Here is a 7,288-nt window from a genome sequence, read left to right as displayed (position 1 = left end):
AATAAATATACAAGAAAACAAACAACCCCTCAAAAAGTGGGCAAAAGATACTATATTCTTTTTTAAAAAACAATTCTAATAAGTTTTACCCAGTTTTGATTTTTTCCTGTTACTAATGATCCTCACTTGATTGTCTGTCAGACTTCTCCTCTGTAACATTAACCTCTCTCTCTTTATAATTGGTCCATATTGGTGGCATTGGTGGTATAGTGGTGAGTATAACTGCCTTCCAACCGTAATTGGTCCATATTTCCTGGGGAGGCACTTGAAACTGGGCAAATACTTCATTTCTCATCAAACTTCCAATTTCTTCGTTTGTTTACTAATATTAGTATTGATACATGGCTTCATATTTTACTTGCATAGGTATAATCTGTTTCTATGATGATTTATTTTTGACACTTAAATTATCTCAGATTTGGCCAGACACTGTTTCAAGCTAAATTCCATATCCCTTTGCCGTGTATCTAGCATTCTGTGAGCATTTTCTCAATTTGGGGCACAAAAAGGTGTTCAAGTCTCATTTTGTATTTCCCCAGCCCCAGCCTAGGAGTCAGTCGTTTCTCCAAGAAATTTGTTTCTTTTTAGTGAAGGATGGTATTTGGAATCTGAGCTCCAGTAGCTATGTTTATTGCTGTTAGGTTTTTTTCCTTTGCTTAGGCCCTCTCAGTAACCAAAGCCAGGGAATATATGCATGTATGCACTTGTACATATTTACATCTTTCTGCTAATCTATCTGCTTAGCTATCACCTATCATCTATGTATCAACATCTCTATCTATCATCTCTATCTATCATCATTTATCTATCTTGAAAGCCATGAGTTCAAACATTTACCTTCAATTGTAGTACAATACTACTTTTATATTTGTAGCCCCTTCTCTTCTTGTAAAAATCTGGCTTCCACTGTCATTATCCTTAATATATTTTCTTAATTAATCAATGTCCTTGTCCATACCCAATCTCCCATGGCTGTAACAGTCCCCTTTCCTATGTGCCCAGGCCACTCCTTCTGCAGGAACATCCTCATCATCCTGCTCAGATTCTTAACACCTCAAGATTGACAGCTCTCCTGTGCCCTCTTCCCTCACCTAGGGCTCTAGCACACAGTGTCAGGCTTCTCTCTACACGGATTTCCTTTGCATCTCGCATGGGCTCCAATTACCACACCAGGCTGTTTCTCCACTGGAACACCCTTTTCATTGTACTTGGGTCTCCTCACCCATCTCTGGGCCACTGCAATACCCCCACCCTTATATCAGTGCAGATGCTTATGTTACTTGGCCCCTTCTAATAGTTTAAATACATATTGCCAAACAAATTCTGAAAAGTTTATAAAAACATACATTCCCTTGAGCAATGTAGGTCAGTGTCATTTCCTCAACATGTGGTACTTGTGTTTTATTCATGACATACGTTGCCTGTGTAGACTATAATGGACTCAGGTGCAGATGGCTGTGCTAAGCATACTTCTTGGTGTTTGGCACATCATTAGCCTACAAGGCCCCTTGAAGATTTTATTTAAATATGTGCTTTTTCTTTGTTGAGGGGAGCTCTGAAAACATAAACAAATACAAACAAGTTCATGAAATACGTACTTTTATTTTCATTTCCTCCCATTCACTGACCCAGCACAAGTACTTAATGTAATGTGTACTTTAATGTGTTTAAGGTGTACCTTTTTTTGTAAGTATTCTTTCAAAATATTTATTTTCATATGCATTTTTCATTTACCTAAATGATATCATGTAAACTATTCCATCTTGGCCTTTATTTTTTTTTCTCCAAACACTTAACTTTTCAAGTAATCTTAGTGAAAATTAGCAGCTCAATCACTTTAATTTTATTACTTTCACTGTTAATAAAACTGAATAAGTCTTCATGAAGTTAATAACTATATTTTCTTTTGTGAGGTGGCTATTTATATATTTTGCACATTTTCTCTTTTCTCTATGGTTTCACATATTTTTTCTTTTCTTATTGATTTTAAAGGTTCCATGTGTAGTAAATATATTAACCTCTATCTAAAAAAGGGGGTATTTGTCTTACTAACTTAATTAAAATAATTAAATTATTTTGTTGTATTTTAAAACTATGTAGAATTTCTTTAAATGTAATCTTTTATGATTTCTTGAGTTTTAAAAAATATAATGACATTTCACCCAAACTAATTAGCAATATTTTCTTCTAGTATTTTGTAGTTTTGTTTTCAATTTATTCTGATGTGAAGTCTAAAGATAGGGCTTTTGTTTCCCCAGAATAATGACCTAGGTGTCCAACACCACATATTGAATAGATCCATTCTTTGCCCAGTGATTTTTAGCAGTAATTTTTGTCATATGTTAACTTAGATATAAAACAGGGTCTGTTCAATCAGAACTTCCAGGTGTGGTCAAACAGCATGCAAAATGCAGTAAGACACCTAAAAAAGGCCCAGTGCAGAATAAAATCCAGCCAAGTTCTTTCACCAGCCAAGCCAATGGAGCTTGCAAGCAAGAAGAAAGGGATATCTTTTCTAACTACAAAGGCATCTTTGGCTTCTAGCCAAGCACCTGCAGAGCTTCCTTGGAAAGAACTGGGCATCATGTGGGCTAATGGTAGTCCTTTCCCATTTAATGGTCAGTGTATTTCTGCAATAGAACATTATTAATTATCTCAAACTATCATTGTTTAAAATATCTACTGGGGCAAATTCTCCTTTATTATTTTATCCCCTTTTCAAAGGTTTCATCACTATTCTCTCAAGATTATTTTTCCAAATGAGCTTTGGATCCATTCTGTTAAGTTTCCTTGTCACAACTTCCTTTTTCCTACCTTTGACCACAAAAGTCTTCTGTTAGAAGTGTGTTCAACTGATGTATCAATTTACTTGAATTAACTTCATTATTCAATATTTTCTTCTGATTCTGAAAAGGATGCTTTTCAACTTGAAAAGACCTGACTCTGCACCAATTCATATTATATTTTTACCCTCCAATCTATTAAATTATCACTTGTTAAGTTCCGTGTTGTTGCTAAGAGTGAAAGGGCCATTTTTCTATAACAATTGCAGGACACAAATAATACTTGGAACTGAAGACCCCTACTTAACACAAATAATGAGAGAAAGCACAGATCTTAATCAAGGGTCATGTTTCTGCTTCTTGTTCCAGTTCTCGTGCACTCTAGATTATAGTGAATGAGTGCCTTATATGGAGTCCAGCCATGACCAAGAGACAGGAGCTAACACTCAGCTTCATGGAAAGGCCCGACCTAATATCCAGGAATAGTCTCCCAAGGTATGCTCTTCTGCCACAGAGTTTTCAGGCCTAGAAAATTTGCTTGAAGCAGTTTTACTTGCTTGAAAAACTGCTGTGATAAGAAGATTTTTTTTCATTTGAAGACTCACATACTTAAATAAAAAATAGAACAAAGATATTTTATTGCAAATAGAATTACGGTCTTATTTTCTTAATAGAGTAAAAATAAATTGTCTAAAATGATTTTGACAAAGGAAACTTTTATTTGAAAATTATAATTTGCAATCTTTCACTAGAATGCAAATTTATTAACTCTCTTCAAAATCCTTTATCAGAATTTACTCAGGCTTGCTGATAGGGCTTAACAAAAAAGCAAAGCTAAGCAAGGCACCTATACGCTTGGGCCTGACATAATGTGATTTGAGAAAATGTCATCATGCTTTAAACGCAAAGGGGACATTAGCGCCTATCACAACCGAACAACAAAAGACGTTCTCTCATTGAGTATCTTTTCCATAACAGGGCTAAAATAATTCTGAGAGTGGCTTTCCTGTAAAAGGCAGTCTGTGGCAAGAGTTGTTAGAGCAGAGACTTGCCATGCTGGTTGTGCATCAACAGTCTCTCTAGCTCAGCAATCTGAGAATACACACAGATAAAGTGCTCTCAGTTCAATGGAAATTGGCAGGTTTTCAGAGGGTGTGACTGCAGAAGACTGTTGTTCAGTTTCAAAAATGAAACCCTCCAGAAGCAATTTCAAAGTTATACAAATCTTTCACATATACTGAGAGTGCAGGTGAAGATCATCCATTTTCCACATAAAAATAAATTGCTAAGGACTTTTAAATGAACACCCCTACCTAAAATGCAGTATTGTTTGGAAATCTGTACATTATACAAGTGAAGAGTATAATATATCTTGAAAAAAATTAAATTTTTTTCATTGAAATATTTTTGTAGAGTGCCATAAGTTTGGGGGAGAACTAGTGAAATGTAAATCAACAATTTTATAGATTTATAAGACAGTTCTTAAAGTGTCAAGAAAGCTGTAATGGTTTAAATTGTATTTACTGAATTAAGCTTCAGATATTTCTTATAAAAGTGAACTTCAGGCTGTTGAGTTTTGAAGGGTGAAGCTTAGGATAAAGCTTTAAAGCATGTGCTTTGGAGTCCAAAGTCATGGTTAGAATGTATTCTCTACCCCTTACTGACTGTGAAATCTTGGACAAGTCACTTTCTTCTCTATATTAGTTCATTCTCACATTGCTATAAAGAACTACCTGACACTGGGTAATTTATGAAGAAAAGAGGTTTAATTGACTCAGAGTTCCGCATACTGCACAGGACTCATGGCTGGGAGGCCTCGGGAAACTTACAATCATGCTGGAGGGAGAAGGGGAAGTGAGCACGTCTTCCCATGGCAGAGCAATAGAGAGCAAATGGGGAAGTGCTACTCACTTTCAAACAACCAGATCTCCTGATAACCCACTCACTACCACGAGAATAGCAAGGGGAAAATCTGTCCCCATGATCCAATCACCTCCCACTGGGTCCCTTCCCCAACACTGGGAATTACAATTCAACATGCGATTTGGGTGGGAACACAGAGCCAAACTGTGTCACTCTACTTTAATATTAGTTTTCTTATTTTTGAAACAGTTGTCAAGATTAATTGAGTTAATAAATGTAAAGCACTTAGCATAATCTGGCAAGTAAGTATAAAATAAATAATGGCTTTTCATGGAAACAAGTAAAACTATCAAAACTTTTGATACGTTAGTGGAGATTTTCATGAAATTGAATCAATATGGGTCAAAATAAAAGGAAAACAATAGCTTTGGCTAAAATTAAACTATATTAGATTTTCTTGGAAAAAATAAAAGTATTTTGGTGTTATTTTGTCTAGAAAGAATAATGATATTTATATGTTTATTTTATTTTTTAACCAACCTACAGAATTCATTCCGATAGCCCCAGTTTTCTTTTCTTTTCAACCTTTATTTTAGATTTGGGGGTACATGTACAGGTTTTGGTATGTTGAGTGTATTACCTGGGTATATTATGTGATGATGAGGTTTGGGGTACAAATGATCTCATCACCCAGGTACTGAGTGAGCATAGTACACAACAGTTAGTTTTTCAGCCCTTGTCTCCCTCACTTTTTTAGTTGTCCTCAGTGTCTATTGCTGTCATCCTTATGTCCATGAGTACCCAATGTTTACCTTCCACTTATAAGTGAGAACATGCTGTATTTCAGTATTCTGTTCCTGCATTAATTTGCTTAGGATAATGGCTTTCAGCTGCACCCATGCTGGGACATAATTTCATTCTTTTTTGTCTGTATAGTATTTTACGGTGTATATGTACCACATTTTCTTTATCAAATCCACTACCGACGTGCAATTAAGTTGATTCCATGTCTTTGCTATTGCGAATAGTGCTACAATAAACATACGAGTTTGTGTGTCTTTTTGGTAAAATTATTTGTTTTCTTTTGGATATATACCAAGTAAAGGGAGTGCTGGATCAAGTGGTAGTGCTAAGTCCTTTGAGAAAGCTTCAAACTGCTTTCCACAGTAGCTGGACTAATTTACATTCCCCTCAACAATGTATAAACATTACTTTTTCTTTCTAGCCTTGCCAAATTCTGTTTTTTTTTACCTTTTAATCTAGCCATTCTGACTGGTATGAGATGGTATCTCATTGTACTTTTGGTTTGGATTTCTCTGATGATTAGTGATGTGAAGCAGCTTTTCATGTTTGTTGGGCACTTGTATGTCTTCTTTTGAGAAGTCTCTGTTCATGTCTTTTGCTCATTTTTAATAAAGTTATTTGGTTGTTACTTGTTCAATTGTTTAAGTTCTTTACAGATTCTGGATATTAGATGTTTGTTGGATTCACAGTTTGAGCATATTTTCTCCCATTCTTTAGATTGTCTGTTTCCCCTGCTGATAGTTTCTTTTGCTGTGCAGAAACTCTTTAGTTAATTAGGTCCCACTTGTCAATTTCTGTTTTTGTTACAATTGCTTTTGAGGACTTACTCATAAATTTTCTCCAGGCCAATGTCCAAAATAGTGTTTCCTAGATTTTCTTCTAGAAGATATCTCCAGTTTTTCTATCAATGCCCTTTTTCTATTCCAGAATTCCACATAGCATTTATGTCTCTTAATCTCTTCTAATATGTGACAGTTCCTTGATCTTTCCTTGTCTTTCATGACTGACACTTTTGAAGGGTGATGGTTTAGTATCTCGTTGAAAGTCCCACACATCAATGTTGTCTGCTGTTTTCTCATGGTTAAACTGGGGTTATGAGTTTTGGGGGAAATTTTCACAAAAGTAAAGTGTCCTCATTGCATCATATTGGGATATGTGACATTGATATGAGTTCACACGAATAATGGTAAGTCGGTATAGATGGTGTCTGCCAGGTTTCTTCAATGTAAAGTCACTATTTTCCCTTGGTAATTAATCAATATTTGGGGAGAGATACTTTGAGACAATACAAGTATGCTGTTTCTCCTTAAACTTTTACCCACTAGTTGTAACATGTATTGGTAGACATTGCCTACAAGATTTCCATATATCCCCTAACAATTTATATATATATAAATATACATAATTTTATATATAAAATATATTTAAGAATGTATATAATTTATATTTATATATTAATTTACATATATTAAATTGGAATTCTTTTTGTAAAGGGAAGAAGCATTTCTTTTTTTTTTTTTTTGAGAACAGAGTCTCGGTCTGTCACCCGGACTGGGAGTTCCAGGTGGCCAGATCTTAGCTCACTGCAAAGCTCGCCTCCCGGGTGGGTTACGCCATTCTCCTGCCTCAGCCTCCCGAGTAGCTGAGGATACAGGGTGCCCGGCCACCTCGCTCCGGGCTAGTTTTTTTTGTATTTTTTAGTAGAGCCAGGGGTTCACTGTGTTAGCCCAGGGATGGTCTTCCCATCTCCTGACCTCGTGATCCGCCCGTCTCGGCCTCCCAAAGTGCTGGGATTACAGGCTTGAGCCACCGCGCCCGGCCAGGAAGAAGCATTTCTT

This window comes from Rhinopithecus bieti, unplaced genomic scaffold (assembly GCF_001698545.2).
Source record: "Rhinopithecus bieti isolate Rb0 unplaced genomic scaffold, ASM169854v2 scaffold_2827, whole genome shotgun sequence".
Lineage (NCBI taxonomy): Eukaryota > Metazoa > Chordata > Mammalia > Primates > Cercopithecidae > Rhinopithecus > Rhinopithecus bieti.
This window is presented reverse-complemented; position numbering follows the sequence as displayed.